The sequence below is a fragment of the Crinia signifera genome, chromosome 6, assembly GCF_055691185.1.
Source record: "Crinia signifera chromosome 6, ASM5569118v1, whole genome shotgun sequence".
In the NCBI taxonomy this organism is placed as follows: Eukaryota; Metazoa; Chordata; class Amphibia; order Anura; family Myobatrachidae; genus Crinia; species Crinia signifera.
This window is the reverse complement of record NC_139222.1, coordinates 159,886,464-159,902,516: the sequence shown is the minus strand read 5'-3', so window position 1 is coordinate 159,902,516 and position 16,053 is coordinate 159,886,464. Positions and strand designations below refer to the sequence as shown.

General features: G+C 42.3%; 2 long non-coding RNA genes across 2 annotated transcripts in view; both read left to right on the top strand.

The window, feature by feature from the left end:
• The first annotated feature begins 2,213 nt into the window (after positions 1-2,213).
• LOC146007122 (uncharacterized) lies at positions 2,214-14,011 on the top strand. The gene is made up of 4 exons (XR_014444245.1): positions 2,214-2,345; positions 5,934-5,998; positions 11,482-11,536; positions 13,967-14,011. It is a non-coding gene; the product is annotated as an uncharacterized LOC146007122 (long non-coding RNA).
• Positions 14,012-15,845: 1,834 nt separating this feature from the next.
• Positions 15,846-16,053, top strand: part of LOC146007121 (uncharacterized) — a 3,168-nt gene continuing 2,960 nt past the window's right edge. Inside the window, exon 1 of the long non-coding RNA XR_014444244.1 lies at positions 15,846-15,915. This is a non-coding gene — a long non-coding RNA (uncharacterized LOC146007121). The remainder of the gene's footprint in view (positions 15,916-16,053) is intronic.

Sequence of the window (16,053 nt, the reverse complement as noted above, 5' to 3'; positions counted from 1 at the left end):
AGAAGGCATTTGCCAGTGCTCCATGTTACATACTGGCAAATGCTTCCATTTGAAACCCACAGTATCCACGCCAGCCCAAAGTGTGGCACGAGGGGACGCGTTACGCATCCTCCTGACCTTTTCATACCCCCACTATCCATGTCGGTGTGGAGTTGACATTATAAAGTGTGGCGAGCGTAGTGAGCCACTCAGCCAGAAGTGTGGCGAACGCAGCGGGCCCCGCGAGTGGACGGAGAATACATGTAAAGTAATCCACGTTTAGGAGTAAAAACGACCACAACAAATAATTAAATAGACAAGCTGGAAACGCAAGAGGAAATGGTGGAAAGTAGGGGCCGACAGATGGCTTAATCTAATTATGCACTTAATTCTTTTTTTTCCCTCTACTTTAATGAAATTATATATATGCACAATGAGTGGAATTTCACCTAATTAGTATAAATAATGCACCTGATAATATATAAGAGAACTATAGATCTCTTTCATCCTAACTTAATAGAAAACAATATATAAGATAGTGAATACACAATTGAAAGGAAGTATAAAAATGATATATATATATATACATATATAATAATGGAGAAAAAAAAAATGCACAAAATAAGCACCTTTTTTTTTAAATTGTTCCTGGGATTCATTTATTTGTCTTCCCCTCTTTCCTACTATTCCCTCCCATGTATAAGGATGTTTATTGACCTTGAAAGATATAAGCAAAATAGGATACATCAAATAATGGGTACTTCTTTACTTTCACGGCCCAGCATGGCGCCGCGCTACTTCCGGGTTACGCTCGCCACAAACTAAGTAAAATAAACGAAGTTAACGCCATGCCAACATGGATAGTTCATACCTCCACTATCCATGTTGGCATGGAGTTGATTTTAATTAGCGTGGCGAGCGTAGCGAGCCACCGAGCCCGCAGCGTGGGCGAGCGAAGCGAGCCCCGCAAGGGGACTCTGACACGCGGCGCCATGCTGGCGCCGTGAAAGTAAAGAAGTACCAAATAATGTAATAATGTATAATTGATGTCTTATTATGAAGCAATTATGTCATATGTACAATGTTTGTTTGTTGTTAAATGTAATGTTTTTTTCTTCTATTTTATACGAAAAATTACCAAATAAAGAATACACAATAAAAAAAATAAAAAAAAAGTAATCCGCGTCTGCGCTCGCCACACTTTATAAAATCAATTCAACTCCGACGTGGATAGTGGGGGTATGAAAAGGTTGGGAGGATGCTAACTACGCTGCCCATGCGAACACTACGCTGATTCTGACAGGGACGCTACGCTAACTACATAACGAGCGCCATGCTATTACAAATTTTGCAAAGAGTATTCCAGCGGAACAAAGTATCCAAGAATTCCATATAATTCCATATATACCTTACAGAAAATAAATAGTGCACAAGTTGTTCATTATATCCTTATTAAGGAACCACAAGTCCCTGGATTTGCCATTCGTAAGCACCTAGGTCCACTTAAGACCGGCAGGTCCACTTTCAGCCCTATGGACACCTGGATTCACAGGTAGAAAATCTAAAAAGACAAATGGGAGCGCTCCATAGTGCGTTTATCAAAGTAAAAAACTTTTTATTCATTAAATTTCCATGATGTACAAAGTGATGGATCATGTACCAGAATAAACGGTTCACACAACCGCAGTGATAACAAGCTGGTGGAGCGGTTACTCTCTCTCCTTCATGTGAACAACGCTAGTTCCTGTTCATGCCCTATTTCAAAACCTGGGTCGATCCCATGTTATTCTTACCCAGGCCAAAAAAAGGGTTAGTCCTGAGTCAGATCCGGGTTGCTGTGCAGTGTGAACGGGTAACATACGAGTGAACCAGGAGGCAGCGCTTGGAGACGGCGTCAGCTTCAAACACTGCCTCCTCCCTCACCCCAGACGAAACATTCTGCCATGCACCATCTGACATCAGCGACCCGGCAAATATCGGGTCACTGTGGGGAGCTGCACCTCACCAATACTGTATCGCTATGAGATCAGACCCGGGTCCAAATCCTGGGTGCGACCGGGCATTTGCGATGTGAAAGGAATATTACTCGCGTGCCTGACTGTCTGCACCTATCTCACATATACTATCCCCCTTATAGTCTAACCACACATAAAGATAATTTTGTTTTAACATATTTTAAAGTTTATGTGGTGTTTGTTTCATCATTTTATTATTTCAAATTTTTACAGACTGCAGGTCTCACATTAAACTTAACATTGACAAACAGTCCAATATGTAGCATTTCAACAAATGGAGCGGATATAACGTTAGCGGCAACATTAACACTCACCGGTCCTGATGGTACTGTGATGGTGATGGCCAGCGTTGTAAGTACAAACGTGTTTCAGTCTTAACTGTTAGAAAACATAATTTTATCAGTGAAAACAACAATCTGCATTTATCCAAGTATTAAGAGATGTTTACATTACACCATTTTCCTCCCAAAGAAATGTATTGTTCTGAAGCTCCTATAAGTGATGGGTCTCCCATTGAAAGGCAGCTTCTGTATCTGTCCCTTTACAGGTGTCAGGGGTGGAGCTATGCTCCGTGTCTTGATACATGTGGAAAATGTAAAATATAAATAATTTATGCTGTGCTGTCGATTTAGGGAAACCATGCAAGTGTGACACTTTTCTGCGATGGATCACAAGAAAACTTGCACGCAGGTTCTTTCCACGGGATTGCGATGCCAGGCACACTCCCGTGTTCCTCTCATCGCAGATCTCACTGGCTGCCATGAATATCTATCGCAGACCGTTAAGCCCTGCTAGGATCACATGAGATACATTGTATGCAAAAGGACCGCATACAATGTATCATATGCGATCCTGCCCCCCAGGAAGGTCCCGCCTACATTGCAAGCAAAACGCATGCATCTCACTAGTGGATGGGGGCCCTAAGTTGTAACAGAGGTAAGGAATGATGTCCTACCTCCTCCCAGATCACTACGGCTGTCATGGAAGCAGCAGCAAGAGCACTAATATAGGCCCTTATTCTGGTTGGTGCGGTCAGAGCCGCACACGGGGCTCCGACCGCACAAACCAAGGGCCGCCCACCCGACGGATCGCCACGGCCGTCCGTACACGGACGGCTGGCGATCCGCACAAAAATGGTGGAGGCTACGCCTCCACCATGGTGGGAGCTGCCCCCTGCCTTCGATGGTCGACGACCATCGAAGGCAGGCCCGCACGCCGCGGCAGCTCCCGCAAGCTCAGACCACACGGACAATCGTCCGTGTGGGAGCTTGAAAGGGGGCTGAAAGCTGACATCCGGCGACGTCAGCTTTCCGCCCCCATGTCATGGTAATGAGGGCGTCATGCCCTCATTACCATGCACACGCCCCGCGTTTGCATGGGAACGCCCATGAAACGCGGGGCGTACACATAGGGTAATGAGGGGCTGAAGCCCCTCACGCCCCTATACGCCCCCTTTGCGGCGGACGAAATCCGTCTGCGGCGAAGGGGGCTGCACATGCGCAGAATGACCTCTGCGCATGTGCAGAACAAAAACATCGGCGGTACGGCCGCACGCGGGCCGTACCGTCCGATTTAGAATAAGGGCCATAGATTACTTGCTTCTGCTTGATTTTGTGATCTTAGCTGCATAAGTCACATAAGGCAGCTGGCAGGAGGCCAGGAATTCATCATCTTTTTATGGAGATCCTGGCCTCTGCATTATCCCGCAATGGCAGAAACACATCTCCATTATGGTAAATTCCCCCTACCCTTCCCCAAAAGGACGCATATTGTCAATCACCGACCAACTGATACAGCACTGCAGCCTATGTTGTACTGCGCAAAGTACCAAATATCTGTACTGTGCAGTATGGGGTGCAGTAACAAGTGATGAAAGAGGAAGTTTGTCACGTTTATAGTGCACCAAGGAGGGATAGTAATGTCAGTCCTAAAAAGTTTAATTTTTATTGAGTATTGGGATAAATGGCGGAGTATAAAAATATACAAACAAACCTAAAGTGAAACAAGACACCATCAATTGTTTAAAAAGACTGTGTGTGTTTCTGTGCACAACATCAATTCAATTCTTTATATGCCCAGCGGCTCATTTGTATATCCACTGTTATTAGTATTTTTATCAGGCAGTGAAACAAAAAAGATTTACATTTGTATCAGTGTTGTTACTCTCCACACTGCAACCAATTAAGTTAAGTATAGGACCCCTTTTATATGCAACTTCACAGGTTAAGTACTTACTTGAAATTTCTTTTTGTATGGTGAAGCACTAATCACTAAAGTTTGTGTTCCAAGAATGTAGTAGATATTTAATTTGTTGTATGTTTTTACATATTCTGTTTGTATAAGATTATAAGAGGTTCCATCTGATCATTCCCTCAGTATCAAGCCCTGATGAAGCGATAGCGGAAAGCATGTCGGCGCACAGATTGTGTGTGGCGGCGTTCTGTGCACCACCTCCGTGTGAGGTTCATACTTAATACCTACCAGCGTCTCTAACAAGAAATGCTCTTTTAAGAGTAACGCTCTCAAATCTCCTGCACCCCGAGCCTTTGTCTATACCATTGCCATTGAAAACTGCATATTGAAATTATCTGTTTGGTGTACGCACTAGCTGACAGCGTGTCCCGCCGTACACACGGGGAGACATGAACATGCAATGAGCCCTTACACTGAGGCGGCTCCTTGACAGCAACGTGTCAGAAATTACGAATGTATGTTTTGCATGTTATATGAACCGATGTACCACCAATATTGATCACGCACATGGTTGCGAAATACTGAGGGAATGATCAGGTGGAACCTCTCATAATCTTATACAAACAGAATATGTAAAAACATACAACAAATTAAATATCTACTACATTCTTGGAACACAAACGTTAGTGATTAGTGCTTCACCATACAAAAAGAAATTTCAAGTAACAACTTAACCTGTGAAGTTGCATATAAAAGGGGTCCTATACTTAACTTAATTGGTTGCAGTGGGGAGAGTGACAACACTGATACAAACGTAAAGGTGCCCACAGACGCTTCAATTATCGAATGCGTTTTGTACTTTTTAAGCACAAATTGCATCTTATGTACAATTATTGGATGGTGTTTATGGGCTTGTGCGATGCGATGCGCGTTCCCGGGAGCCCGATATTGTATGTCTAAAAAAGTACGTGCTGCACGTACTGTTTAGACTACCTCTGAAATTTAACATTACAAACATGGGTTCATCACATCGCATCGCACGCATCCAAGTGCACATCTCATAGCAAGCTGGAAGAAAAATTGTATAGAACCATTGTACAGACAAAAACGCATAGCACAGTACAATTGTAGCGTCTGTGGGCACCTTAAATCTTTTTTGTTTCACTGCCTGATAAAAATTGCCTCTCCACACAAATTGCAACATGTGTTGCTTGTCCGGTTCAGTGGATATTAAATCACAGACACTGAAACGTACTATGGATTACAAATAAAATTGAGGAGCACAATTGTTTTATAGATATCCATGATTAGCTGAGAAGCTTATTGATACTAATAACAGTGGATATACAAATGAGCCGCTGGGCATATAAAGAATTTAATTGATGTTGTGCACAGAAACACACACACAGTCTTTTTAAACAATTGATGGTGTCTTGTTTCACTTTAGGTTTGTTTGTATGTTTTTATACTCCGCCTTTTATCCCAATACGCAATAAAAATTAAACTTTTTAGGACTGACATTACCATCCCTCCTTGGTGCACTATAAACGGGACAAACTTCCTCTTTCATCATTTGTCCTTATCTCTGTCCAATAATAGCACACCCCAATCATCCCCATGATCTGAATACGAGTCAGTGCGGTGCTATGCTACAGGGTAATTTTGCCCCCCCCCCCCCAATGGCTGTGAAATATTACAGTGGTTGGTAAAATGAGCCCTAATATCTCTCTTTTGTTTCAATTACAGACTATAGTAGTAGGAGTACAATTAGTACATACCTGTGGAAAAGTATCACTTTCTCTCGCCCCAGCGTAAGACTTATTTTTATATCTTTTTAATAATCTTTGCAGACAGTGATTTTTGAGATGTTACAAATGGAATTGTATAGAATTTGGTACTAAGATAATATTTTCATTTGATTGATTCAACCGTATAATGGTGTATAGTACATGTGTCTATGAAATCATTACAAGTAGTTCATTAGTTTACAATTTTAGTAAATGACTTCAGGGTTCTCTATCCACCTACAAATATGACGGTTTTTCATGTGGAACTGAAAAGTAGTTCTACTGACAAGGAATTGAATAGAGGCTCCAGGAGCGAAGCTAGGCTTTCTTGCACCAGAGGCAAAGACTATCCCCACACCCCGCCTTTTCCTGGACATAGTATTCAACCTCAGTTTTCTTTGATATAGCCACCAACACTGTTAAAATGGAAATGGTTGCAGGGTTAAGGCATCATTTTTTTTTGTTCCGTTACACCAAGGTGCCATCGCCTGCAGTATTTATTCTATTGAGTCTTCATTTTTGAAAGCGGGATGTAGGCTCTACTGCAGTGCAGTGACCAAGGACCTTATTCTGGTTGACGCGCAAGTTTGCAAGTAAACCAGAGGCTGTTCCTACAGTGCTGGAGCCCCCCACCTCGCAAACTGTGATCCACCGCATGGCTGCAAATGGATGATTTGCATAATAATCCATTTGCAGCCGGGCAGACCAAAAAATGATTTCTCCTGCTCTCGTAGCAGGAAGCATTCAGGCAGCTGACATCCAGTGATTACCATGTCATAGCTCAGCATTTTCTTGGGAACTCCCATGAAACACTGGGCGATCATATGGGTGAATCCCCCGACTGTTGTGTGCGGGTGCCCGGCAAAGAATCAAATTCACCGTGGTCACTCGCACACAGCGGCTGCACATGCGCAAATATTACTATGCGCAGTTACCTTCAATCGGACCCCCATGTGAATGCATTAAACCAGATAAAGGTGCTGTATCACTGCCTGTACTAAAGTACTTCACCTACCCCAGAAAATATTACACTGGCCACCATACCATATGGAAGACATTGCAATCACTGCTATTTGATTGTTTACGTTGGAAAAAAAGATATTTAAGAGACATGCTTAACATGAGGCATTATAAGGGACTGAAATATGGCTGCATCTTGCATTTTTTCCTGATATTTCACCAATGTCTCTTATTAAGCTATCCTTATCCTATTATATCATCCGATAAAAAGATCTGCTTCGGTGGAAAAGATACAGATTAGGGAAACCTGTGTGTTTTTGAAAAGCTGCCGCCCCATTTTCACGGTTTTTGCAGATAATGTAAATCCCTGATAAGCCACATCTCCTGCAAGCATCGGTCATGGGTTATAAGATATCATCCTAAAGCAGGGAGATGGGAGGAACTCAGTACTTCAGACATCCCTGCATTAACATAGAAACGAACCAACACTAATCAGCTGGGCTGGCTCCACCTTAATGGCACTCTGCATTAGTCAGTCTGTTCCCAACCCCCTCCTGGCTGCATACCAAGAGTAGGGAGGAGTAAGTACTGTACATAGAGGCATGTACATGTGTGGTAAACGCAGTCACACAACCCAAGACAGTGTTACTCACACCTCTAAGTAGGCAGCACATCAAGTAAAGGTCGCCTCACCTTTCCTAACAGGGCATTAGATCTAGTACCTGGACCCTATCTATAGACTCAAATAATGAACTAAAAGTGAAATAAATGCATTCTAAGTGGATTGTTGTGTTCGAAGACAGTGACCTCAGAGATGGCAAACTTTTTCACCTACCAATTTGCTAAACCAGTGGTTCTCAAACTTGGTCATCAGGACCCTACACAGTTCAAGATTTCCAGCTTACCTCACAGATACACAGGTGCACTCATTACTCACTGACACATTTTAAAAGATCCACAGGTGGAGCTAATTATTTCACTTATGATTCTGTGAAGAGACCTGCAAAACATGCACTGTGTGGGGTCCTGAGAACCGACTTTGAGAACCTGTGTGCTGAACCATGTGTTTTTGGATTAAGATACAACTTAATTACAATACCTTTACATCAACCTACTTGAGTTGAATCCTCAAACTGACAATAATTCAGGTGCAAACAAACGTATGCTCTGATTAGTAGAGGTGAGGAAACGCCCTTAGTTTATTTCAATGAACTGCTGGAGTTGTGGTATTGGCCCAAATGCTTTATTTTGGTCAAATAATCCTTTTGGCTGTTATTATTATCATCATTGTTTAAAATTATCATAGATGTAATAATTTGAAACAGAACATTCGGTACTTATATGTTAGTTGGGCACCCACTATAGTTAGCACGCTCATACCCCCACTATCCATGTCGGCATGGAGTTGATTTTATATAGTGTGGCGAGCCACTGAGCCCAAAGCGTGGCGAGCGGACGCGGAAAACTAAGTAAATAGCTTAGTGGGCGCCCAACTAACATATAAGTACCGAACATTCTTAAATATTTACCTTAAAAAGATTATTTTATATATTTATTTTTACAAACTGCTTCAGAGTAAACCCTGCAGTGTCCATGTTAATTGAGAACTGTCCATGTTAATTATGAATTTGTTTGAGACTCGTGAAATAGGATAAAAACATTTAGCATGTTTTCTAAAAAAATAAGTTCACAAAATTACTCCAAGCAGATTTTACAACCAGAATGTAACATTTATTTTTTACACCTTGCCATTTACTGCGCACCTTGCCATAAAATTTTTATGCCTGCACACAGTGTCGGACTGGGGCAGGAAGGGCCTACCGGGGGAATGTAGTGGTAGGGGCCTATGTTTAGGGGTGTGGTCAGCTGCCACAGAGGTTTGCTAGTCCATGCATGATGATATACCAGATTAATAACTGCAATGCACTGTAGAATACGCAATAGCCACTATGAGATAACATGTATAATTCAACTGCACTAGATGTAACCTGGTCCCTAGAGGATGAGTAGGGCCCCCAGGCAGTGGGGCCCACTGAGGATTTCCCCTATGCCCCTCTGGGCCAGTCCAACCCTGTCTGCACAGGAAAAACAGGACCTCATACAAGAGACATTAGAAAAAGGGGTCAGAACATAAGTTCTGTGGCAGCGCTAGAATTGATTGATTAAAAATTATAAATTTTGGAAGAATGGATGATCTTTACAAACAATTTGAATATGTTATTAAACAGCCTGTATATACAGTATTATTTTTCAAAAATGAATTGAAAATACATGATAATGCACATTGAAATAAAAAGTTATTAAAACACTCTGCTTGCTGGGCCTGTTCTTAAATCTCTGGAGGGAAAAATAATGAACACACAGTTTGTTGCTTGGTATAGTTACACTCCATGGACACTGTATGAGACACTGATGATGTAAAATCGTCCTGCCGTTGACAAGTTGGGGTGAGCAATGTCCGGTAGGTCTGGGTACTTCTCCCAAAAGTCGGGGAGGAGGCAATGTTGAGCCCCGATGGGCTGGGGAGGAGGTGGAGCACCCAGCGGATGTGCAATGGATCCTCTCTAGTACGTGGGGGTGCTTCCCACTTATAGATGGATGACAGTGGGGCAATGGTCTGTCCAATGGATTGGGATGTAGGGTGCTCCCAGATGTCGGTGTAGCCAGTGGTGTACCCAAATGGGCTGGGGAGATGAATAACCCCCGGTTACTTTGGGGAGTGAGTCCTCTCTAGTAGGTGGCCTGGACAGATGGAGTGAAGTCCGCGACCACTGGAGGTGAGAAATGGTTCCTGCTGTTTGGTAGATAGCAAACAGCTGGGAGAAGTACCCAGACCTACCGGACATTGCTCACCCCAACTCGTCAACGGTAGGATGATTTTACATCATCAGTGTCTCATACCATTGTCCATCTAGTGTAACTATACCAAGCAACAAACTGTGTGTTCATTATTGTTCTCTCCAGAGATATAAGAACGGGCCCAGCAAGCAGAGTGCTTTAATAACTTTTTATTTCTATCTTTTTATCATGTACAGTATTTTCAATTATTTTTTTTTTAAATAATACTGTATATACAGGCTGTTTAATAACATATTAAAATCGTTTGTATAGATCATCCAATCTTCCATTTTAATCAATCAATTCTAGCGCTGCCACAGAACTTATGTTCTGACCCCTTTTTCTCTGTCTTTACCGGGTACAACGAACCCGTTAGTGCAGCTGCTGTCAAAATTCAACTCATATCTTGCGCCCTCTGGTGGACACTCCCACGCGGTACCCACCAAACCCCTGTCTTACATTGGGTACATGTATGAACAGTGATAAGGGAGAAGTGGCCCATGGCAACCAATCAGCTGCTCTGTATAATTTTATATCATGCAAATTATAGATGTTACTTCAGCGGTGATTGGTTGCCATGTGCCACTTTTCCTATGGCTCACTTCTCCATTATCACTGCTTCATGCATCTACCCCATAATGACAAACATCAAGACATAAATCATATTACATTCACCAAATGCCTCCTATTGTTTTTAATAACAATGATAAGCTATACTCAGTAGGGATACGATCATTAGGTCGACAAGCATTGGGTCGACACTATTAGGTCAACATGCAGAAAGGTTGACATTGGTCTAGGTCGACACAAACATTAGGTCGACATGGGCAAGGTTGACAGTCAAAAGGTTTTTCACTGTTTTTTGAGCCGACATGTGCCGACAGGCGGTATTTCATGCCCTACCATCCACTAGGGCGTGGTGGGAGAATAAAATAGCGCGAGCGCAGCAAGCCACGCGAGGGGATGCGGTGCTACGTTTCAGTGCCCATGTCAACTGCCTCGACATTCGGGTAAAAAAAAGGCAGTGAAAAAACCCATGTCGACCTTTTGATTGTTGACCTTGCACATGTCGACCTAAAGCTTGGAGAACTAATGATCCATACCTACTCAGTAATCCTAATTTAGGAACCGTACACCACAGATCTCAATTATGAGAACATTAAATTACTACTTTTTAGGATTTAAGTTATGTGGGGCAGTACGGATGGTGTAATGGTTAGCATTACTGCCTCACAGCACTGAGGTCATGGGTTCCATTCTCACCATGGCTCTAACTGTGCGGAGTTTGTATATTCTCCCCGCACTTGCGTGGGTTTTCTCCGGGTACTCCGGTTTTCTCCCACAATCCAAAAATATACTGATAGGTTAATTGGCTCCCAACAAAATTATCCCTAGAATGTCTGTGTGTGCATGTACATGTGGTAGGGAATATAGATTGTAAGCTCCACTGGGGCAGGGACTGATGTGAATGTTCAACTATACTCTGTAAAGTACTGCGGGATATGTATGCGCTATATAAGAAACTGTTAATAAAAAAATAAATGTTTATTTTGTGCACCATTGTTATTCGTTAAAGATCATTGAGGTGAGGTTTACTTAAGGTTTACTCCTTAGCTAACCACAACCAAATACTGTATAAGAGAATTTACTGATAACCAAGGGACAGTATTGTTTTCCTCTTTAAAAACTAACTTATTTCTTGTTTCTAGTGTTAATGCTTCAGTGACTGTGGATGTGAAGACAGACAATTGTGGATGCGGCAGTGTAAGTACAAAGACTATTGCATACTCCTTTTTATTTCAAATGTGAATTTTAGACATGAGTATAGGACCAAGTATACTTCCTAATAGCGAATAATATTGGTTATTTAAAATATGTAAAAGTGCAAATATCCAGTTAATCCACAATGAAATACAGGGTGACCATCCCTTAGCCGAAATGCTCGGGACCACAAGCATTTTGGATCAAGGATTTTTACGGTTTAACGGTCTCTGGGACTTGGTAAGTATGAAAAAAAGGGCAGGGAGGGAAAAAATTCTGAAATATTCTAAAAACAAAAACACGATTTTTGGAATACGGATACGAGACTCTACCTGTAATATAAAAATATTTAATTTTATAATATTAATAATATTTATCAATAATAAATATAATAATATTTAATTAAACTGTTAATTTATATATTTTTTTTAATAAATCTATTAAACCTTTTAAGTGTGTGGGTTGGAGGAAGTATACACATGTAATCCACAACTGTGTCGCTCTCTTTTGTATAGACTTGATTCCTGCTTGTTAATGGAAATGTTCTGTACAGACTAAGATTTTTACTGAGCCATTGTAAAGGCCCATACATGGGTGCCAGATGGCCTCCCAACAGTCGAGATTCAGATGGTCAGTAAACCGGCATTGGAAAATCCACCTGTTAAATGCCTGACTTACAGGGGCTGTTCTCCTTCGTGAGTGTCCATGATCCTCATGAGGGAGAATAGAACCTGTGGAGAGTGCAGCAAGCCCGCAATGGGCTTCCTTGAGCTCGCCCCCCCCCCCCCCCCCCCCTGACGGGCTACTGTCTGACTACTGACCGTTGGAGTCCCGACTGTCAGAGCGCTATACCACCCCCCCCCACCCACCCACAGGGCGATTTTAGGGCGATTTCTATGCAATCTGACTAGATTGCTCCGTGTGCATTTCCCCAGCAACGGTGATGCGCGGTCCCGCATGACTATCGCCCGAGTAGATCTTGACAGCATGCAGTCAAAATCTAGTGATCACCAGTGTTCCCTCACCAGAGAACACTGGTCCATATGGATCGATCAGCATGGCTTTCCATCGCCCGTGTGTACTGGGCTTATCAAATGTAGAATACCTGAAAGACATTTTTTTTTTATTTGAGTACTTTTATATAAGCAACATTTTAGACATTTAAAGAGCAGCATTTTATTAGCCTTAATATTTTTTAAGAGAGATGTGATGCATTACACATGAATTACTCTGGAGCAGAAAGACTATGTTGGACTGATCAGAGCATTTACATTAAAGTGGTAAACATAAAAGTGGTTCCAAAAATGTATTTTACTACGATGCCATAGAGTGGGGTAGCCAACTCCAGCCCTCGAGAGCTACCAACAGTTAACATTTTCCAGGTTTCCTCACAGCATCACAAGAAGAAGAATTAGCTCCACCTGTTGGTTTTAAAATGTGTCCGTGAGTAATGAGTGCAGCTGTGCACCTGCTAGGTGGGCTGAAAAACATTAACTGTTGGTAGCTCTCGAGGACTGGAGTTGGCCACCCCTGCCACAAAGTATTTGCATCACTTTTTTTTTTTTTTGCATCAAAATGATGGCACATCATAATCGGAATATCAGCACTGGCGGCTGTGTACGCCCCAAATGGAGCAAGATTTGCATTGCTCCATTGCATGCCATCTTGTGGCAAAACACTCTATTTCCCCCATAGAGGTGAGGAGCAGTGTTAAGGCCCCCATACACTAGCCGATTTTGGTCAGATTTCGGCCAGATCAGTCTGATCTGGCCGAAATCGGACCAAAATCGGCTAGTTTTGATGTCCCCTCAGATCCGATGCGCGGTCCCGTGCGCATCGGATCTGCGTCGGGTGGTCGGACCTGCTGCACGTCCGACCATCCGACTTGGGACCTAGTGGGGCGGCGCGGCGGTGGAGGGAGCAGGGGACGCTGCGGGGGACACAGGCGGCATAGAGCCGGGCAGGGGGAGCCTGGAGCTGTCAGTACTAAAAAAAAAAATAAGCCCATACAATGAATGGGCGGCCTGTGATTGGCCCTGCTCTGTAGCCACCCCCCGGTGGGGGGGTAGTGTGCTAAAAGGAGGGGAGAAGAAGGAGTATACTTACCTGACACCGGTTGCGATCCCCTCCATTGGGTGCCGTCTCAGTATTCTGACCGCTGGTAATCACCATGTATTCCGAGACACTGCACCCCCTACTAAGACCATGTGTTTTTAGTAAAAACTTAACTTATTTAAAAACCAAACAAAATTAATTTGACTCTTTGTTCTTGCTCATTTTTTACATATACTTTTTGATCAGTGTAAACCTTACCTGAAATCATTTTTAAGGTTAAGAAATGAAGAAATTCAAGTAGATCTCCCCCCCCCCCCCCCCAAAAAAAAAGGGTACAGTAAGTGTTATAATGGAGTCTTTATACTTTTTTTTTTTTAGAAAGTTCCCAGCCTGCCAAGCGTAAACATTGTGGTTGACCTTTTACATGCCAAATTACAAGGTGAGTATAATTTCTACGACAATTTTTTTTAGACTTAAAACACACAATGAATAAAGGGGTTGTAGTCTGTACACTGGTCTCCACACCATTCTTGTACCGCTTAAGCATATGTAAATGTTTAAAAATAATAACTATGAACCAATCATTTGTTTGGACATTTAGTAAACAGTGTAGTAAAACTGCTTTACCATATGATGACATTCTACAGTATCTTTACACAGGATGCGGTCCTTAGGTCAACATTAAAAAGGTCTACTGTCAAAAGGTCGACATGAGTTTGTCACATTTTTTTTTTTTTAAAGGAGTTTTTCATTCTTTACTATCCAAGAGGGCATAGAGACAGATTATATTAGTGTGCAGAGCTCAGCAAGGCACCGTGGCCAAAGTATGGCAAGCGAAGAGGACACTGTTCACTAACACAATGTCTAGGTCAACCTATTTTGACATAGGCCAGTATTCAATGAGAAAAATTTGCCGTGTTTTATGGCGAGTTTGTGCTATTTTCGCGTTGGAAGGAGCATTTTGCTCTCCAAAAGTGAACCACCCTATTCAATGTGATATTTTCGCTGTCTTTTTAAGTGATTTTCGTAGTGTCTCTCCGTGTAGCAATTCTCCATCTTTTCACGGAGAACTGGAATGTTGGAATGTGAACTTTTAAACTAAAAGTTTTTTTTTTTAATTTTGGTGTAAAAAAATCTGGATTTTTTTTCTGTGAAGGGGCATGTTATTTTGATTCATGTGCTTATAGCACATGAATACATATTTAATTAAAAAAATATATTTTTTTAATTTTTTTTTATTTCTTTTTTTTACACAGAGCAGCCAGCAGGGGGCCGGAGCTCTCGAGCCGCTCATTAGATATTCATATATTCACTGCATCCGATCATTACATATGCACGATCGGGTGCAGTGAATACTGGGTCCCCCGCTGGCTATAGGGGGGGGCAGCTTGTGCTGCCTGGGTCCCGGGGAGCCATCCTCCCCTCCACATATGTTCTGGGGCAGCCAGGGAGACTTTAATCTCCCTGGCTGCCACCATCCCCCGGCTCCCTGCCGCGGACGCTCGTCCGTTGCAGGGGTTAAGACTCGCCGCGAGTGGCGGCGAGTCTTAACCACATTGAATAGTGGGAGCAGGAGTGGCAGCGAGCCCTCCGGAACAGGGCTAGTGCATGGCGAGAGAAAAAAATCTCTCGCCATGCACAGAGAATTTTTTTTCATTGAATACTGCCCATAGAAACCCAAAAACATTTAAACCTCATGTTGACCTAATGCATGTGTCGACCTTTTTACTGTCGACTAATAGTGCTCAACCTTTTGAATGTCTACCTTTTTACTGTAGATCTAATGACCCGTACCCCTTTACACAATCACTAACATTTAACAGATGATGGTTCTCTCCTACAGTACCACACATTGGGGCAGATGTATTAATCCTGTGAAGGGATAAACTGGAGATAAAGTGGAAGGAGATAAAGCACCAGCCAATCAGCTGTGTTTGAAATATGACAGTTGGGAGTTGATTGGCTGGTGCGTTATCTCCTTCCACCAGGCTTAATACACCTGACCCACTGTGTTCTTAACCTTCTTGAGTCAAAATATTTTTTTTTCATCCAGCCCCCAAATCTACTATATTAACTCATTCACAATGCCAACACTTTCCAAATCAGGTACAAAAAAAACTTGCGCTATATCAGCTTAATGAAATGATTTTAAGTGTAATGGGGATTGCGTTCTATACTTTTCAAAACCTGAATTAATAAAATAATATTTGTTTGGAAATATTGCTTTGACTAACAAATTGTATTGTACTGCAGCTCTTCTTGGCAATATCTTATCAATTACACACCCTCTCGGACAAGGTGGGGATTCCAAATGCAGTCCATATCCGGTAAGCTCTTTAACACCAAGAAGTTATTGTTGCATATTTTTCAAAACATATGAAAACAAATTACTTTACATCACAAACTGACAGGACAAAAGTGGGATTTAAAAAAATGTTCATGTACAGTATAGTAAAAGGCAACAG